The sequence below is a fragment of the Aotus nancymaae genome, unplaced genomic scaffold, assembly GCF_030222135.1.
Source record: "Aotus nancymaae isolate 86718 unplaced genomic scaffold, 86718_ANA_hifiasm-v0.15.2.pri h1tg000014l, whole genome shotgun sequence".
In the NCBI taxonomy this organism is placed as follows: Eukaryota; Metazoa; Chordata; class Mammalia; order Primates; family Aotidae; genus Aotus; species Aotus nancymaae.
This window is the reverse complement of record NW_026988425.1, coordinates 107,693,616-107,708,291: the sequence shown is the minus strand read 5'-3', so window position 1 is coordinate 107,708,291 and position 14,676 is coordinate 107,693,616. Positions and strand designations below refer to the sequence as shown.

Sequence of the window (14,676 nt, the reverse complement as noted above, 5' to 3'; positions counted from 1 at the left end):
GCATTTTTCCCTTACGAGTCAAGCGTTTCCAGAGGAAGTTCGTACCAGTTACACTCCACCATTTTACCTCTTAGTGCACATGCTTCACTAAGAGGTGAACTCATTCAACTTCTGAGATCTTATCAGGAAGCTGCTAATCACCAGTTTCAGGCTTTTTCTATCTATTGGGAGACTGCCTTTCCCTGGAACAAGCTGCAACCAATTATTATTTTAGAGATACAGTTTAATAACCACCTGACCATCACCTGATGGTCACTTGACATTCCTGGTGGCCAGGGTGTGAATGGGGGGGACCTCTCCCACCCTGTTTATGTCTACCTAACTACCTACTCCAATATATGGACACTTTGGTGGGAGATTTACATATATTGTCTCCTTTTATCTTCACAGTTAGATTATGAGTAGATATTAGTTTTCCCATTTTTAGAATTAAAAAGTTGAGGCTCAGAGAAATTAAGTTACTTAAGATCACAAAGCTGTTAAGTGATGAAGCTAGGACTTGAACTCAAGCCTATCTTCCTCCAAAGCCCGTGTTGTTTTACCACTGGGCTCCCCAAAAAGCCAGAACCCACCTCCTGACCATGGGATACAATTGGGGAAAGAACTGGACATGTGAAATTGGAGTCCTGATATAAACCTCATTCTTCTATTTCCTAATATTGTGACCTTCAACATTTCACTTCATTTTTTTTGACCTTCTGTTTCTTATGCATAGAATGCAGGTGCTGATGTTAATTATCCAATTTGCAAGCACAAACTCTAATAATGTATATGGGAATCTGGCATTCATTATAGGCACTAAATAAATATTTGTACTATATTCAGACACCACCGGTAGAGCACGTGATCTTGAGAAAACCCCTTCCCTCTCTGGGTCTTGGTGTCATCAGCTACAAAGAAGATGGAGTCAACCTCAACATGCTCAGAGTCCTGAGACCTGACTGTCATTTTTGCAAAACAATGCTCCCTGTTAGCATGAAGCAGTTAAGAGCAGTCATCATTCCTATCCTAATGGCAATTAGATGTACCTCTTCAGAAGCGGGGATTGATGGCAGTGGACACTCCAGATGACCTGCCACTGACATCACACTGGCTGCAGCAGGGAGGCATGGCTGAGGCTGCATACTCCACAGAGCAGGCAAAAGCCCCATCCTCCTGGGTGGGGCCACAGCCTCTAAAGTTGTGGCTGCAGAGCTGAGCCTCCCTGTGCTCTTAGGGGATTCCAGGAGCAGGTAGGAGCTCTTTCCTCCTGGTTGCAGCTGCAGCCTCCCAGACCACAGCTTCAGACCCCAGTCTGTCACTTCATGGAGCTGGCAGCAACCCTATCACCCAGGGTACAGCTGTAGCCACCCAAACCGTGACTGCAGACTCAGGCATCCCTGCACCCTTGGAGGCCCAGGAAGACCCCCTGCCTCCCTTCCAGGCTCAGAAGTGCCTGTTCCCACTACATGGCTTCTCCCTGCTGTCAGCACCCACTCCAATCTTGAAGCACAGTTGGGGCAGAGCCTGGGCACCATGATTAGCAGTGGGAGGCAGATAGATTCCTGGACAGAAGCAGGCAGGTCCTGAAGGTTGAGGTCCAGGCTGCTAGTCCCATGGACGGAAATGGGAGCTAGTGCCTTTTCTGGGCCCGCCATGGAGACCCATGAACCAATCAGTGTGTACTTTCTCCTCTCTGAGACCCATAAAAGCCCCAGGCTCAGCCAGAGCTGAGCAGATGACAGAATGACCAGTTGCAGAGAGGAGCTACCCTCTCTGCTGAGAACTTCAGAGACCTGCAAAGACATCGGGACCACCAGCTGCAGAGAGGAGCTACCCTCTCCAGGGCCTCCTCTCTACTAAGAGCAACAGATGTCAGGCTAACCAGTAGCAGAGAGGAACTACCCTCTCCAGGGCCTTCCATTTGCTGAGAGCTGAACACTGGACAGGGCGACCTGCCTACAGAGAGGAGCTACAGTATGCACTGCAGGTCTTCTCTGAGCTGTTGTATCACTCAATAAAGCTCCTCTTCATCTTGTTCACCCACCACTTATCTGCATACCTTATTCTTCCTGAATTCAGGACAAGAACTCAGGTAAAAGTGCCACCAGCCACAGAGGTTTCTGGCCAGTAAATCGGCACCCCAAAGATCCCATAACATTTCTAGGGATAATATTCCAGAATTGCATTCTGATTAGACCACAATAAATATTACTGATTCTGAAGATAATGAAAATGACTAGATAAACTTCCATTTGGTGTAATTTTACTTATAATTACTTAATCCAGATTCCTTAGAAAGCAGAGCCTGACAAGGCTGTGTTGCTACTACTGTAATAGGGAGTCTGATCCCATGGAGCAGAAGTGAGAGGGAAGTCAGGCAGGGAAGGAGAGACAGAAATTCAAGCAGGCATAACAGGTGGTCACGATTAAATACTTCTGATTGCTCTATCCTACAGGACCAGGACTTTGAAAAGGTGCATCCCAAGTCTGGAATTTTAAGAAAAAGAAAAAAAAAATCCATCAGTTTTCATCTTCCATTTGTGAGCATTTTGACCATGTGGTATTAACTCCCCTGTAATTATGAGTTGTGCAATTCTGGGGCCTGAGGCAGGGCCCTTTGCTTCCCACACCTTGAAAGTTAACAGAGAATCCTAGGATGGGATGATTGAGGCTCATGGCATGGGTATGAGGCTGGGCTCTGTGAGGAGGTGCCTGGCAGAAATAATTGGAGCTAGGTGTCAAGGTGGCAGTTGGAACAAGACAGGTGAGGCTGAGAGGACCTGAAATAGGTATGTGATATGTTAACTTATACCCAATCAACTTCCAGATGGAATCTGATGAGGCTTACATATAAAATAAGGATGGTGGTGAAAAAGAAAATAATTCATAGCAATAGCAATGACAACAAAGTACCTCAGTTTCCTTATCTTTAAAAGGGAGAGGAAAAAGCAGCAGCCATCAGCTTCAGGCCTCTGGAATCCAGCGCTCGCCCTGCTAGCCGCAGCAATGACTGCTGTCCACACAGGCAACATAAACTTCAAGTGGGACCCCAAAAGTCTAGAGATCAGGACTCTGGCAGTTGAGAGACTGTTGTAGCCTCTTGTTACACAAGTTACAACCCTAGTTAACACGAGTATAAGGGGCCCGTTAATAAAAAGAGAGGTTGTTCTGAGATTGCCCATGTTTTGGCTATGGCTGTTGAACAAGCAACTGAGAATTTCTTGGAGAAAGAGACTAAAATCTCAATGGAGAGCCAGTTTCTCAAGGAGGAGCTTGTGGCTGCTATAGAAGCTGTTAGGAAACAAGGTGATTTGATGAAGACTGCGGCTGGAGAGTTCACAGATGATCCCTGCTCTTCTGTGAAGTGAGGAAACATGGTTCGGGCAGCTCGAGCTTTGCTCTCTGCTGATACCTGGTTGCTGATTTTGGCTGACATGGCAAGTGTCTACAAATTACTTGTTCAGCTGAAAGTTGTGGAAGATGGTATCTTGAAGTTGAGGAATGCTGGCAATGAACAAGACTTAGGAATACAGTACAAAGCCCTAAAACCTGAAGTGAATAAGCTGAACATTATGGCAGCCAAAAGACAACAGGAACTGAAAGATGTTGGCCATCATGATCAGACGGCTGCAGCTAGAGGAATCCTGAAAAAGAATGTTCCAATCCTCTATACCGCATCCCAGGCATGCCTACAGCACCCTGATGTCACAGCCTATAAGGTCAACAGGGACCTGATATGCAAGCAGCTGCAGCAGGTGGTCACAGATATTTCCAATGAAGCCCAGGCCACTGCCTCAGATGATGCCTCCCAGCACCAGGGTGGAGGAGGAGGATAACTGGCATATGCACTCAATAACTTTGATAAACAAATCATTGTGGACCCCTTGAGCTTCATCAAGGAGCGCTTTAGGCCTTCCCTGGAGGAGCATTTAGAAAGCATCATTAGCGGGGCTGCCTTGATGGCTGACTCATCCTGCATGCTTGATGACCATTGTCAGCAAATTGTGACAGAGTATAACGCTGTCCTCCAGGCCCAGTACATGGGCAATGCTGGATGTAAAGAAAGAAGTGATGCACTCAATTCTGCAATCAATAAAATGACCAAGAAGACCAGGGACTTGCAGAGATAGCTCTGTAAAGCTGTCATGGAACATGTTTCAGATTCTTTCCTGGAAACCAATGTTCCACTTTTGGTATTGATTGAAGCTGCAAAGAATGGAAATGAGAAAGAAGTTAAGAAGAATGCAGGTTTTCTGTGAACATGCCAACAAATTGATTGAGATTGCCAACTTGGCCTGTTCCATCTCAAATAATGAAGAAGATTGTTCAAATGTCTGCAAGCCAGTTAGAAGCCTGCTTTCTTGGCTGTCTCAGATAATCACATTTTGGAAGATGTGAACAAATGTGTCATTGCTCTCCAAGAGGAGGATGTGGATGGCCTGAACCGCACAGCTGGTGCAATTCAAGGCCGGGCAGCCTGGGTCATTCATGTAGTCACGTCAGAGGTGAACAACTATGAACCAAGAGTCTACACAGAGAAGGTTCTGGAAGCCACTAAGCTGCTCTCCAACACAGTCATGCTATGTTTTACTGAGCAAGTAGAAGCAGCTGTGAAAGCCCTCAGCTTGGACCTGCCCAGCTCATACATGAGAATGAGTTTATCCATGCCTCCCTCCTGGTATACAGTGGCATCCGGGACATTAGGAAAGCAGTGCTGATGATAAGGACCTCTGAGGAGCTGGATGATTCTGACTTGAGATAAAAGATTTTGATGTCAGAATTAGGATGAGCATCCAGACAGAAGATGATCAGCTGATAGCTGACCAGAGTGTCCAGGTGATCATGGCTCAGCTTCCCCAGGAGCAAAAAGTGAAGATTGTAGAACAGGTGGCCAGAGCCAGGAAGAAAAGAGCAAGCTAGATGCTAAAGTGTCCAAATGGGATGACAGTGGCAATGACATCATTGTGCTGGCCAAGCAGATGTGCATGATTATGATGGAGATGACTAGCTTTACCCTAGGTAAAGGACTACTCAAAAATATATTGGATGTCATCAGTACTACCAAGAAAATTGCCAGGGCCAGATCCGGGATGGACAAGCTTGGCTGCACCATCATAGACCACTTCCCCAACTCAGTCTGCAAGCAAGACCTGCTGGCCTACCCTGCAACACATCGCCCTCTAGTGCCACCAGCTTAACATCTGCAGCAAGGTCAAGGTCGAGGTGCAGAATCTTAGTGTGGAGCTTATTGTCTCCAGGATGGACAGTGCCATGTCCCTGATCCAGGCAGCCAAGAATTTGATGAATACCATGGTGCAGATGGTGAAGGCATCCTATGTTACCTCTACCGAATATCAAAAGTCACAGGGTATGGCTTCCCTCAACCTTCCTGCTGTGTCATGGAAGATGAAGGCACCGGAGAAAAAACCCTTGGTGAAGAGAGAGAAACAGATGAGACACAGACCAAGATTAAACAGACATCTCAGAAGAAGCACGTAATCCCAGTGCAAGCCCTCAGCAAGTTCAAAGCCATGGAAAGCATCTATGTCTGTCCCACCCAGCTGCCCCCAGCCCTGGGGGCTCCTGAAGATCAGTCACTGTTTGTCACTCAAATGCATTTGCCAAATACAATACTGATGTTAGATTCCACGGGGAAATGGGCAGACTGTGAACCAGTCCAGGTGGTGAATTTTCTAAGGACACAATTGTGTTTAAGTTGATTAAAAATACTTTTAGAATATAGGAGCCTACTTCTAGCTATATTTTTTATATGCTTAAATAAAAGTAAAATTCCATAACCAAAGAGAATCCCACATTAAGTTGTTAGTAAAGCTCTGACCAAGCCGAGATGCCCATTCTCCTAGTGGTGTCAGTGTTAGGGTTTGAGAGAAGGGAATTTGGCTCAAACTGTTAAGAGGGTACAGTCCAGACAGCTTGACTGCTTTTAAATGACCAAAGACGAAAAGCAAACTGGACATCTTAGGAAGCAGTCCCTGGAGAAGGAATGTTCCCAGAAAGATCTTGGGAGGGACAAATTCAGTAAAACATAATATATCATGAAGAAAACGAATAACTCTTTATGACATGAAATGAGAATTGTAATGCCTGGTTACAATTACTAATGTACACTGCTGCAGGACATTAATAAAATTGCTTTTATGCAGGCAAACCAAAAGGATAATAATAGGACTTAACCATAGGGTTGTTGTATTAACAGAATGAATTTAAACATTTAATACTTATAAATAATTTAAAATATATGCAGCATATAATAGCCACTATATATGTTTGTTTAAAAAAATACTACTAGTCCCATGAGCTTAGATGGTTCTGCTACTGAGCACTAAATTTATCTTTAAGCTTCTTAGCATTTAAGGAAAAAACAAAAATATGACAGCTTTCATAATTTACATTAACTGATTGAAATGAGCCTGCTAATTCTGAAATAGATACAATAATTTACCTGGCACAGAAATCTAAAGGGAATTTATCCCAGGAGACATTAAAAACAACAAAAAACTTTTTCAAAATGGCTTAAGTAAGATTTGTAGAAGAGTTCTTCATCTGCCTAGCTCATGAGTACTTCATCGGAGAAAGCTATTTCTTCTGGAAGTGAAGATAAAGATGTTCATGTTTGTAGCTTTCTGATGTGTAACCTGGAATCAGTGGTTTTCAACAAGGGCAGTTTTGCTTTCTATGAGGACGTTTGTTAATGTGTGGTGACTTGATGGTTGTCACAGCTGGGGGTTGGGGAGCTTGCTCTCAGCATTTAGTGGGTAGAGGTCAGGGATACTGCTAATACTGCACAGGACGTACCTATACTATAAATGTTTATTTGTGTTTATCTGAAATTCAAATTTAACTGGGAATTCTGTATTTTGATTTGGTAACTCTAGCAACTCTAGCTGCCAAACTTTCTATAATTCACAGGACAGCCATTCACAACAGAGAATTGTCTGGCCTTCAATGTGAATAGTACTGAAGTTGAGAAATCCTGCCCAAAATGAAGACTAGATCTTTGCATACTTTTCTAGAGGAATAGAGAAAAAGTGTGGACATTAAACTATCTTTCTTGCAGTGAGACTTTTCTTCAGAATTAGTTGACAATTAATTTCAGGTCAAAACCTCCAGCCTTGTCTAATTAAGTCATATCCATTCATGCTGACTCCAGAAAACAGGTGGCAACGTGGATGTTCTACAGGACGCCTCTTGAAAATCCCCGAATATCTCTTGTCTGCACTAGTAGTTTAACACCACCTACGGCTTTAGGGTCGGATTACCTGGAGAGATTATTGAGTACACAATCTGCTAATCCAGAAATATTTGTTGCAACTGGCATTGAACAAGGTGATTTTGATGATTAAAAGGGGCAGGAAATAAGACTACAGTACTTGATGGGCTTATATATGAGTTGCAGATAATAACTAGGAAAAGATACTGTAGGAAGACACTCTAAATCTCATCTTTGTGTCAGATTAAGTGAAGGCTGGTGGGTTAACTGACAAGCTGGGACAGAGTTTAGGATAAAGTTCATTTTCCAAAAGAAGGGCCCATCTCTTGGCTAGGCTGTGAGGCTGGGCAATTGTTGGACTACAGGAAGGCCTGGTCTTTCCCAGGAAGAAGCATGGGGTGCCATGTAGCTCCAGAATAGAAGAATAAAAAAGCCTTTGTGGGAAATACCACTGCTTGGGACTGATTTGTAGTCCCCCTTCCTCCTAAACTCCCTTTACTTCTCTGGCTGCCTATTGCCAAGGCCCAGATTATACTATTTCTTTGGCTTCATTAGAAACTTCTGTATGTAGCATGAGCCAAATTATTACCCTGTTATATATTTAACAAAGAAAATATTCTCCAAGTAGAACTGGAAAATGTCACAATTTAAATTCTCTCATGAAAATATCAATGAGTTAACCTTCACCTGCCTCTCATGCCTGAAATGAGATAAATAGGGGTTATCGGTGTCTTCACGTGTTGTCGGAAGGATGTGCTTTGCATTCAGAGGTTGCATTGCTAACCATGAAATAGCACAGAAAAATGGGAAAGTCAACTGCCAGCTGCTCCCCTCATAGCAAACAGTTAAACTGCCTGTTAAAGAAGGTGGAAGAATATGCTTTACTCATGGCTGGCTCACCTGGGGTTGTATAAACACCTCTCTTATTCTTAATTCACATTAATTTTTTTGTGGCCTTCCCTTTGCCACTTCTTAGCTGTGAGATGATGGCTCCTGTGTTTCTAACTCCATGTCATGGAAAATAAAATGAAAGACAGGACCATGCCATTTAATAGGGTAATATGGTAACAGATACACCATGACCCTGCGTCACCCAGAAAGGATTCAATTACTCCTGTGTCCTCTGTTTAGAGAGCAGTGAATTTTTTTCATCCACTTTTGAAAGCTTGCCATCAAAAAAATAGCTGAAAATAACACTTTTTTTGTGATTGAAGGGTTAGTTTCAATTTTCTGAAAAGTTAACCTCCGTGTTACCTTCCTCCTCTCTCAAGGCTGAGAGACAAGGTTCCACTGTACTTGGATACTGTGCACAATCCTCAGGCACACAGACAATTTCCCGCTGGTTTCATTTTGAGTTGGAGGGTTGTTGATGACATGCAGTCATTTAAAAAAAAAAAAAAACTTTAAATGGAATGTTAGATTTACAGAAACATTGCAAAAATGGTACAGAGAGCTTTTATATACCTGTCATCTAGTTTCCCTATTGTTAACATCTTATATAACCAAGGTATATTTGTCACGACTAAGAAACCAACATTCGTACATTACTATTAACTCCAGACCTTATTTGGATTCCACTAGCTTTTCCATTAATATCATCTTTCCATTGTAGATTTAAATCCAGGGCATCATGTTGCATTTAGTTGTCAGGTCTTCCCAGTTCTCTGGTCTGTGAAAGTTTCTCAATCTTTCCTCATTTTCAATGACTTTGTCAGTTTTAAGGAGTAGTTCCCAGGTACTTAGAATGCTCCCCTGTCTAGGTTTGTGTGTTTTTTTTTCTCATAATGAACTGGGGTTACAGGGTTTTATAAAAAAGAGCACAGAGGTAAAGTGTCCTTCTTGCCATTGTATTGGGGGTACGTGATACCCACATATGGTGATGTAAAGCATCATCACTTGGTCAAGGTGGCATCTGCCAGATTTCTCCACTGTATTATTTTCCCCTTTTCTCTTCTCTGATCTTTTGCAACCAAATCACTAGGTCTAGCCCACCCCCAGAAAGGACTAAGCTCCACTTCCTTGAGTAGGGAGCCTCTACATATGTTATTTTAAATCCTTGTCTAAGAAAAATTTCATACGGTCATTTTAATGAACTATTTTAAACAAATACACATACCAAACTCCCAAATTTAACAAATGTTGACATTTTGCCAAATATGCTTCAGATCCCTTTTTTACATTTAAAAAAATCATTCCTGATATGGTTGAAGTCTTTTGCTGTTCTCAATTATCTCACTCCTTCCCTATTGATGAAAATATCATGCTTTTACATATATGTAGATATCCGTAAAGAGACTTCCATATTTATATGTTTGATTTTAAAACTTGATTTTTTTCATTCAATTTTATGTCCTGAGATCTATCCAGGTTGAAGTGTGTATATGGGAAGAAAGGCATCTTAATCTCACCAGTAAGTTGTCTCTCAATTGCTTTTAATATTGGGTTATTTGCGGAAGTGTTTCCTGTAAGGTATCAATCCTCCGATGGTGTGTGAATTCTTGCAAGGTTTAGTCTTGGGAAGTGAATGATACCTCCTGACTTTGTTCTTAATAACTGGACTCTGGTTACAGAAAGGTGACAAAGAGAAGAAAAACTGATCTGTTTGGTAATGCCTACATTCTCTTGTTAGAGGGACAGCCAATAGCTCCTCCAACATCTCTGTCTTCTGTCTCATTCTCTAGTGTAGGTGAATCATCAGAACAAGTACCTAGTAATCAGTGAGGAACAGCAGGAGATGTCCACTTCCGCCCTCACAAGACAATGCAAGGCACCACAGGACAGACGATAACAGAGTTTCAGTAGCGGAGCTCCAAACTTTAATGTCTTAAAACTCAAACTCAGTATGTCCCAAACTAATACATCATCTTTCCCCGCAAGTTGCTCTTCAAGCAATGTTCCTAATTTCAGTATCCACCCAATTGCCTGAGAGATGTCTTTTACTCCTACCTTTCTCTCTGCTCCTACTAAATTATGCCCCAAGTCCTACTATTCCTATCTCCTAAATATCTTCATCCTTTATTTCTGCATAGCTCCATGCCATCACCCTCATCTGAGTTACATTAACTCACTCCCAAATTATTGTAGCATATGCTCAACTGGGCTCCGAGTGGAAAAGCTGTCAGAATCAAAATGTTATATATTGTTATATATATTTTAACACTTGTGTTAAAAAACAAAAACAAACACCAAACAAACACATGACAAATAGAGCCGGAGAATGTCATAAAGAGAGTTTTCTCATGCTTTTTTGTCTGATAACAAAACTATCACAAAAGAGTCTACAAAAGCCACCTTGCAAAAAGACCACAGCATCCCTACACACACAAAAATACTTCTATAAGGACATCTTCCCTGCAAATGTGTGTCCAACCTTAGACTGGCATCACCCTTGTTAGTGATCTTTGTAGTAGCCAAGGATAATTATCTCAAAACAAGAATGCAATTCTCCTCATTTTTCCTTTAAAAGCCTTTGTCTTCCTTTACCTTCCTGAATGCACACATAGTTCATCACAGTACATATATTCCCATGGCAATGCGCATTCCTGAATAAATGTTCTTTTCTTTTAGAGAGCCTCTCTCTGATATATAGGTTGACAGCTGCCTCTAAGCTTGCCCCCTCCAATCTATCTTCCACTCTGCAGGCTAGAGAAACCAAATCATACTACTCCCCACTGGCCTTGAGACAGAATTTGACCTTCTAAGGAGATTTATAGTGCCTTCAAATCTCTCTTTTGCTTCTGTCTCTAGTCTCATTTCCTATCCTATTTGCCTCAAACTTTGTTTACCCTTTAGCTTTTTTTACTTTCTCAAATATACCATGCTGGTTTCACCTCTGAGGCCTTCACACATGCTCTTCCCTCCGCTTAGAATACACCTTCATCCAATTTCAATCAGCTTTAACAGTTCTTGCAAGAACTCTGACAAAGGCCCTTTCCTCGACCAAACTTTAAGCAGCTCCTCAGAGTCTTTTTTTTTGACCAGTCCTCGTCCTTAGGCCCTGTCCTTGGCCTGCTGAAGTCTGTTTCATCAAGCATCCTCCTTGTCAGTTTAGATTTCCCCACCCTTGATATCTGACCACCCTTGGCTTCTGTTCAAGTTCTTCATCCTCTCCCCTAACATTAGGTCTAAGTCTTTGGTCCACCTTTATCACGAGTTCTGTGAGGCCAGTTTAGCAGAAATCCCCCTACCCTTGATGTCCTCTTAGTAACTTTTCATCCACAGGCCCCTTACTCTGCTTGTTGGCTATAAATCCCCAGCTGTCTGCTGCATTGAGAACTGAGCTCGGTTCTGTACTAAAATCTCTTTCTTCCTGCAGTAGTTCTTCCTGCACACGATCTGCCTTTACTGACTTTAACTAGTATCTAACTTGTTTCTCTGACATCTCCTTGATCCCCAGACTAGGCTGACACCCATCATACGCCTCCTCCAGTTCCCTGTGACTGCCATAACACTTTATTGTAACATCTATAACCAGGGGCTTTTTAAAACTGAGTGGTATGTCCTGAAAGCGAGTCTTAGGTCTTACTTACCATTGTATTCCCAGCATAGCATAGAGCTTGGCACACACAGGACTCAGGCAATGTTTGTGGAATGATGGAATGAATTTCCAGTGTTCCTCACTTGCCTGTATGGAATGTTCCAGCACAGCGGGCTGTTTTAACCATCAGGGGATAGTATGGTGGGCCTATGGCATGGATGAAAAGAGTCTATTTCTTAACTGTTGCACAACTCTCAAAAAATCCTTCCTGCATCTGGCCTGCCATGGAGCAGAAACACCAAACTGATTTTCTCCAGCAACGGCCCCAGGTAGAACTGGCAGCTGCCTACCTCATTTGCTTACTCTACCTAGCTCTCTCATCACCAGTGCCTACAATTCATTATTGTACTCTCTATATTTGTTTACTTATCTCTACAATTTCAGGCTGCCACAAAAACTAGGTAGACCTAGACTAATCAAATTTTGTGCTCAGGCACAAAAGTTCTTCATTTAATGTAACCATTTCTCATTTTGCACTGTTTCTCTGCTTAATTATTCATTAATTCTTGGAAGTAATTGACTGTTTTTGATACATTCCACACACTAATAGTTTCACATACATCTCAGGTTTCATTGGGGGCTTTCTGTTATCGTGAAACAGAAATAGCCAATATATTCAAATGGAAGTATCTTCATTTTCTAATGTATTTTAATAATGTTTGGAATGTGAGTAGAGGCAAACAAGACTATAATTACATGAAGTGAAAATTATGTTTTAGGCAAATATAATAGGTTAATATTGCTATAAAGAGACCAAAGGGATCACCTGTAAGTCCTTCACAGACCACCAGGGTTGCACTCAGTGAAACCCCTCTTCCTAATGATTCTGTCATGGTTTTGAAGGTTTAAGGAAAAGAGAATTCTATAACCTTTCTGGCAAACCCTCCTAGGTGTTAGAAATGCTAACTCAGAAAAACCTAAGTCTATTAATTTTTCACTTAAATTGGTCGTGCTGCAGGTAAAACCTAATTCCATTTGCCTTTTTGTAGTGTGGGAGAAAACAGAAGCTTAAATAAGTTAGTTGCCTATAATCTCATCTAATGAGTAATAGGTGTAAGATTTGAACCAAAGCCTGATTCTAAAGCATGCCCTTATTTTTTTCCTTAACCAATGAACTTCCTCGCCTAGTTAATGGGAGTGTTCAGTACACAAGGTGATTTATTTTCCTAAGTAGCTTGTACTAAAGGTAATGCCCACTATTGACCATAAATCCTTGTGACTCTAGCTCTATGTCCAGGAGTCCAGGGCAGTAAGGCAGCTCACAGGCTGCCTTTGGAAATACTGGAAATGGAAACAGAGGACTGTAATGTAGCCCAGTGTGCCTCCAGAGCTAGCAAGAAAGCTCTGTCCCTGGGCACCCCAGGCCTCTGGTAGTTTTACAATTTTTTTTTTTTTTTTTTGAGATGGAGTCTCACACACTGTTGCCCAGGCTGGAGTGCAGTAGTGCAATCTAGGCTCACTGCAAGCTCCACCTCCCAGATTCAAACAAGTCTCCTACCTCAGCCTCCCAGGTAGCTGGGCTAATTTTTGTATTTTTAGTAAAGACAAGGTTTCACCATGTTGTCTAGGCTGGTCTCAAACTCCTGACTTCAAGTGATCTGCCAGCTACGGCCTCCCAAAGTGCTGGGATTACAGGCGTGAGCCACCACGCTGGCCTACACTTCTTATTATCATACACCACTCTGACATTTGAAAAGTGGTAAAGACTGATCTGAGCTCAAGAACAGTAACTATCTTAAATTCTTTGTCTGAAAAATGAGGACAATAATAGCCCCCAACTCATCATTGTAGTGAGGCTCAATGCTGTATTACATATAAAGTGGTTGGAATAGAGTCTAGTAGTCAGCTGTCAATAAAGCTTAGGTATGAATGCTATTTTTAAATTGTTGCTTTTATTGTTATTGCTTGTTGTTATGAGAGTAAAATATTTAAATACAGCTGCAGTTAATTAAAAGCCTCTGTAGTGAAGTTCCTGACTGGCCAGTGACTCAGCTAGTAAGAGAAAGAGGAAACTCCAGTAGTTGTGGCTAAAACATCCACACTCTTACACAGGTGCCCTTATTTTCACTCTGAGAATGTTAAAATTCTCACCCTGAGAATTGTATGTGTTCACTTTAGCTTTTCTCAGATTTACATCCACTGTTTTAGAAAATTTTAATGTACTAATAAAGTATTATTATACATAATTCTTGTCCCCAAAGTCTTCCTTTGAAGTACTCCTATTTATACCATATAGTTCTTAAGTTTCTCTTTTTGATGATAGCTTATTGATTATTAACATCCAGAGATTGCTTTTTATTGTCTTATGTCTATTCTAGAGATTTGTAACAATTCTTTTTATCTTCATGTTATATAGTTTTATGTTTCACATAAAGATCTATTTGATCTTTAATCTTGCATTAATATTTCTTACATACTGTTTTTTACACTTCTTAAAACTTAAAAACCTTCTTAAAATTATTATACTTTAAGTTCCGAGATATATGTACAGAACGTGCAGGTTTGTTAGGTATACATGTGTCATGGTGGTTTGGCTGCACTCATCAAAAACTCTTAAGTATATAAATGCACAAGCTGCACAAAATTATGTACTTACTATAAAAACCTCTAGAAATGTAAAATGTTCTTATAAGCACTTGTCCATATTTCATTAGCTTCAAAATATTGAACACCTGTTTAAAGTTACAATTATAGAAACTGTATGTCTTATTTTAAGGTATATAACAAATAAAGCTCAGAAACACAATGGCATTCTTATGAAGTGTCACCTGAAATTGTCAAAAGTGGATTAATTAATAGGCATGGTTTCTACAGGATCATTAGATTTGATATTCACTTTGATTGGGTGTTTAATCTCTACACAAAGGTGGAGGGGAGTGCAAATGTTGTACGAGTATGATCTCATGCTGCACCTGCACCCCAGCCA

General features: G+C 41.4%; 1 pseudogene; it reads left to right on the top strand.

The window, feature by feature from the left end:
* The first annotated feature begins 2,988 nt into the window (after positions 1-2,988).
* On the top strand, positions 2,989-5,702 carry LOC105707615 (catenin alpha-1-like; annotated as a pseudogene).
* Positions 5,703-14,676: the final 8,974 nt, after the last annotated feature.